Raw genomic sequence first — 6000 nt, forward strand, 5'->3', positions numbered from 1 at the left:
GTAAAATGTCGAAACTGTTGAATAGAAATTTTAAGAACTATATTAAGATACTCTAAATTCTCAGTGGAGGAGTTACCCATTTTCTCTGGCTTTATTTTTAAACGCAAATATAAACAGCAAAGATTGTTCATGCCTGATAGCATTAAAGAATCACTGTGGTGGGAAGGGACCACACAAGGTCTCAGATCCAGCCTCCTGCTCACAGTGGGGTCAATATTGACTTCAGATCAGGTTGCTCAGGGTTTTGTTCAGATAAGACAAAGCAGCCTCCAAGGACAGAGACTCTACAGCCAATCTGGGCAATATGATCCAGTGCTTAATTGTTCTAATAATTTCCCCCCCCCCCCTTATATTCATTCACAATACTCTATGTTTCAATTTATGGCCATATTCAAAGGACAAAATTGGCTTTCTGATGACTTGTGTCATATCTTGAGTGCCAGGCAGGACTTTCAGCTCCACAGAGCTCATTCAGGAATAGCTCTTCTGGTGGATTTAAGAAAATGGCTGCTGCCTACATTATGTGTTTCAGCTGCCTTTTTATCTAAGCTAGTCCACGTTTTAATGTGAATAAACAAGCACAGTGAGAATGAAAGGATAAAAAATGCAACCATGAATCACTTTCTGCCATGGCATCATCAGCATAGTTCCATCAATGTCAAGATGTGGCCCTGTATTTTCTTCCTTAAGATAAAAATGATCAGAATTATGTGGTTCATCACATGAAATTTCTAACTCTTTAAATGTTCTCCTTTTCTAGACAGTAATTTTAAAGAAAAGTTCAAGCCACTGGTCTTTATAATTTTTCACTGAATGAAAGCGTAAGGATACTTCTACTGAACCAATGATTATGAAAACATATTTTGTCACCTAAGTAAAAAATACTTTAAGTTTATAAGGCAGCTTCCATCTAAGAATAGGAAAGCATTTCAAGCAGTCAGTCTGCTTAGTGACTATGTCAATAAGTAACTTATACCTAATTTTATTGGCAGGGAGTACTGAGAAAGATTAATGCTTTTATCCTTCAAAGAGATGTTCCCGCACTGGTGCTTGTGTGGGATTTACCAGGGTGCTCTGATGTGCAGTCCAGCCTCCTCCCTTGCACAAAGTTTGTCCATTTGGACAAGCTCTAGATAGAGTTGGAAAAACAAAACCTGCATGAATCTTTCTCTGAAGTGATAGTTCTGAAACACACGTCCAGATGGCTCAGTCATACAGTGAGTTTTCACAGCTATTGCATGAAGCACTGAACAGTGATGGGGAAAAAAAGCACTAGTATCCTGCTTATTTTGTCCAACTTAGCAAATGTTCTGCTTGGAAGAAACTGAGTTCATTTGGAGCCAGTTACCTCAGCTCTGAATGCCAACAGGAGTAAAATTTCCTTATTAATATACAGAGACTATTAGTTGTGACCAGTGCTCTCTTTTTGATCTGCAAATTAGCATATTTTTTCTCCTTAAGGAATGATTCATGGTGCTCTTTGGCCTATCCAGGGCTGGAGCTATTTAGGTGACTAGTTTCTTAAGCAGCCCATCTTACAGGAAAGCAGAATTGCTTCACGAAAGGGAAAGCATGTATGTAGTCACTACAGTATGACTAAAATGAAAAGAGATTATTTTAATGCACAGTTAGTGATAACTTTGCAGGTCTGCACAAAGGATTTTGCATGATGGATAACTCAGAATGTGCCTGCTCAAATAATTTGTCCCATAACTCTAAAATTCAGCTCGGCAACCACAGAGTAATTGCTACTTATGTCAAACCAAACAGCAAACAAGTATCTTTTCCCTTGGAGTATCAAGGGGCCAGAACCTTAGCTGGTGTAAATCAGTGTTTACACAGGTTACAGGATGTGGCCTGTATTGTTGGCTTTTCTTCTTTCCATCATGCTTGCTAATTAGCAAATGAAAGTGCAATGAATTAGCAAATGCATTAACCGGGGCTTTCTCTCACAGTCTTTGTGAGTCCTTGCTCCTGCTGGGTTTGGACTGACTCCTCATTCCAGTCACAGGTATTTTCATGAGAACAGACTGTTTTTTTCATAGGCCACAGCTGTGGCTCTGAGAAGACTGAGAAGATGAGATTAAAAACTTCTTTAGTCACAGCACAGCAGCAGCAGAGGAAACAAAGAAATCACACCATTAAAAACTGCTTTGGTTTTTTTTAAGTCTATGATAAATTGAAAATCCTTTCAACAACTTCGTGACTCAGTCTTTGGTCCCTGTCTTTTATGAGACCTACCTGCTCAAATCTTCTTCAAAACATTTTGGAGATCCATATGTTTTTCTCTACCCAAGCAGACAAAACACTTCTGCCATCTTGGCTTCTTCCTCCTGTCTCTCCTTTCTAATACTTACGTTGCCTGCTTCCCCCCCATCCATACAAAATTCCACTGATCTGATTGTTTTCCTTCCTAACTTTTCCTTTATATACCTTCCCACCTTCCTAAGACTGTGCTTAAATGTGCAGCTTTAAGAAACACATGAGCTTCAAGGTGTTTAAGTGAACTCAGTGCACAAATTGGACCTGAAGTCTCCTCAGCAACGCAGTGTTTTGTTCCTATAGCTGCCCTGAATCCAGCGTTTTAGAAAAGTTTTCCATTTAATTATCAGGAAATTGAAGCTGCTGCATAATGTTTTATTTATGCTGTATAAAAGGTTCTCTGGGAAATATATGATGCCAGTTTTGCAAGTCTCAGAGAAGGACTTCAAGCACCACAGGAAATTAAATACAGGCATAAACATTCATAAATAGTGTTAAGTAACCACCGAGGCTGGGAAATTCACAGCGTAGATTAGTGTGTTTTGAAGCCAGTAGTTTTGAGCTTTAGCACTGCGACACTGTACTAGGAGGGTCAATGCTATTATTCCCATAGTGTAGATAGAGGAACTGTGGGTATGGACATGCCAGTGATTCCTTGTGCATCAACAAAGGGATCCCCACAGAGCAGCTGTAATTGCCCAGATTCAGGATCATGTCCTATACTATCCCACAATAAGCATACCACCATTGGCAGATGTACGTTCATGTCTTGGCCCGCTTCATTCATAGTAAATATTTTGTCTGTGTTGTGGTGGGCAGGGAGGTGAATTACTGGACTTTGGGGAGAAGTAAAAATTCTCTAAGTAGACCTGAGGGGATGGTAGGAAGCCTCAGAAATGGAAAAAAAAAAAGTGCAGTCCTAAATAATGGGGAAGGTAGTTTAAAGATAGATAGTTTCCTTCAATAAGAAAACTAGATTAAGGTTTTAAGAAACACAGTGATGAGACAGGAGATTACTGGGGATTCCCCAAGTGAGGCTTATACAGCTGATTAAATTTTATAAAAGTGGTGTAAAGTCCTGGCAGCACCCCTTCCAAATTCCTCACCAAAATTTCACAGCAATCGAAGACTGTTCACAGCTAATATGTCTTACAGCAAAACCAGGATGTACTAGCAAAGTGTCACTAGAGATGAGCCAGTGATGAGTATATATACCCACGGTGCAGTGATACGACACGGTATGATGTACCCACACATTTTCCAGGCCATGTGCCCAGGGTCTTTTGCTCGATATAGACTCCTCTCCGTCTTTGCAGAAGTGCATGAGCTCTATTAACACTGGAGTTGATGTGCAAGCCTCATCTTGCATGGTGGGCTTTGCATTTCCCTGAATATTTCACAGCCTCATTGCCTTCAGGAAAACCATGGAATGGATGTCTGGCTGGGGTCTATGAGAGCTGCTGCAACAGCCTTTGCTATTTCATAAACTTTCCTAATTTCATGGCTCGGATAGAAAAAAAAAGAAATGTTTCTCCTTCGACTTAATGCAGAGGCATTTGAGGATAATGAGGAGCTTGAATTTCCAGTATTCATCCTCTAATAGTGATAGATTTTAAGACAATATACGATGGTAGTAATCATTTGACTAAAGCAGTAAGATATGGCTTACTAACTGCAATAATGACTCAGGCTGCATTAGAAAAAATGTTAGGTTGATCAACTCATCTCATTTTCCTTTTGACTTTTTTAGTTGTTATATTGCTTCTTGAGATGCCAGGCCATGCAGTGAACTATTAGCCTAGCAGGTAGTTGAACTAAGACTGACAGCTAAGACTTGTCCTGCGCCCGGTACAACAGCTGCTGGCTGTGCCAAGGGAAGCTCTCTCTGCCACACTGCAGAATGGACAATTGTGCTAAGGTCAGCTGTTTTGCTTAACACATATATTGCCAAAAATCCGTGACTTTTTAAGGCCTTCTTTTGCAGCCTTTGCTAAGGCCAAGAACTATGTCAAGGCCAATCCAAGAGTAGATCCTGATGGGAGTAAGCAACTATTCTTCATGAATAACAATAGCACAATCAGGTCCTAAATGAGATATTTATTCAACCTTTCTCATTTGTCTTCTATAAATCATCTTCTCTGTGTTGGCATCTCTTCTCCCTAGAGAAAAGGACTGACTAACAGCATTTTTTTTACAGTGAGCAGAAGACAACAGTGGGATTAAGGAGTCAGGATGCCTTAATATTGTATTTCAGACATATCATTGAGAATGGCCGTTAATAGCCCTGTTTGTACATCACGGCAGGGAGTCGGAAATGACCTTCGAACAGGGCTAATGGTCAATGCGTTGCAAATACAGACAGTTCCTAAGGTAAAGAGGAGTGATTAAGCATCTCACAGCTCCAAATGAAGTTCCCTACTTTCAAAGAGTGATCTGCAACATCAAAGCAGATGGCAAGGTGCAAAGATGAGCTTGCAGATTGCTTGTATTCTCTTCTCCAGTTATTTGGTATTGTCCATTACTGAGGCAAGACACTGAGCTGGTGGATTGATAGAGCTGTTCTTTTGCTCCTGTAAGATTATTACAATGCTGCTGCTTTGTAATGTGCCTTCCTCCGCTGGATGTGTGTCAGTGACACAGGCTGAGGGCAAGTAGCTGGGAGCCTATGTGATAGACTTGGGAGGACACCACAGGAGGACTGAATAGCATCACAGCCTTTTTCTTAGAGCTAATGGGTTTTCTCTTCAATGATTTTTTTTCTTTTCTTTTTGAGATGCCTCTTTTCTTGTAGTGCCATTGTAGGTAAGCTACTGAGTAACCTCTACATTCGGATGCTCAGATTTTTCAATACCTCATCTGTTCTCCTGTATCAGTGAAGGATTAACAAGTTTGGTATTAACACTCTCCTGGTGACTTCTCCAAAGCTGGCAAAGATATTCTTGCACTTGCCATAGCTTTCGGTTAGACATAAGTTCTTTTCTAATGTTCTCTCCCTCTGAAGCACATTTTTTCTGTGCTAAAACAATGTGACTGAAATATTCTCTGGAGACCCTCTTTGACAAAATTGCCGCCTGCAAACAGGCAAAGCTAATGGCAGGGGCAATGCCACCAAATAAATCTTTAACTTACAGCATGAAGAGAAGGCAGAGTAGAATTCCTCTGGCATTTTCTCAAGTCCCACTGTTTCTAATGATCCAGTGTTCCCTACTTTATATTAGAAACACTTCAGAGCTATTTCTAATTTCCAGTCTAGTGCATAAGCCATTCTGAGGATCTTCAGATGTAATCTTATTTGTAGCCAGACCTCTGTGAAATTACCCTGTATTTAAAAATGAGAAACAATAAGTGTTTTCTTTGCAGAAATTATGAATGCTGTCAATCAAGTAAAAAAAAGAGGTGAAACAGAGATTAATATGATTTTTGTATATGTGAAAATATGTTTCACCTGTAGTGAAAAGGTTCCTTTGTGGTTTTACATGTCGTCATATTTTTTTATTTTTGGGTTTCTTTAATAAGTCAGTTGATTTGGCATGACAAAGCTTCACTTGCCTTTTACTGGCATTTGTTCCAATAGCAGTATTAAATAGGTCCAGAACTGGAAGTGGCCCAGCTGTGGCAGATCAGCTCTCCAGATAGGGTATTTGGCTGTGCTCTCAGATTGTTATCCCAGCTACAACATCAAGTGGCAACCCTGGTTTTGGGACCCAGGCTGGTATCTGTACATGGATGATGTGCTGT

The sequence above is a fragment of the Aquila chrysaetos genome, chromosome 22 (assembly GCF_900496995.4).
Source record: "Aquila chrysaetos chrysaetos chromosome 22, bAquChr1.4, whole genome shotgun sequence".
Classification (NCBI taxonomy): domain Eukaryota; kingdom Metazoa; phylum Chordata; class Aves; order Accipitriformes; family Accipitridae; genus Aquila; species Aquila chrysaetos.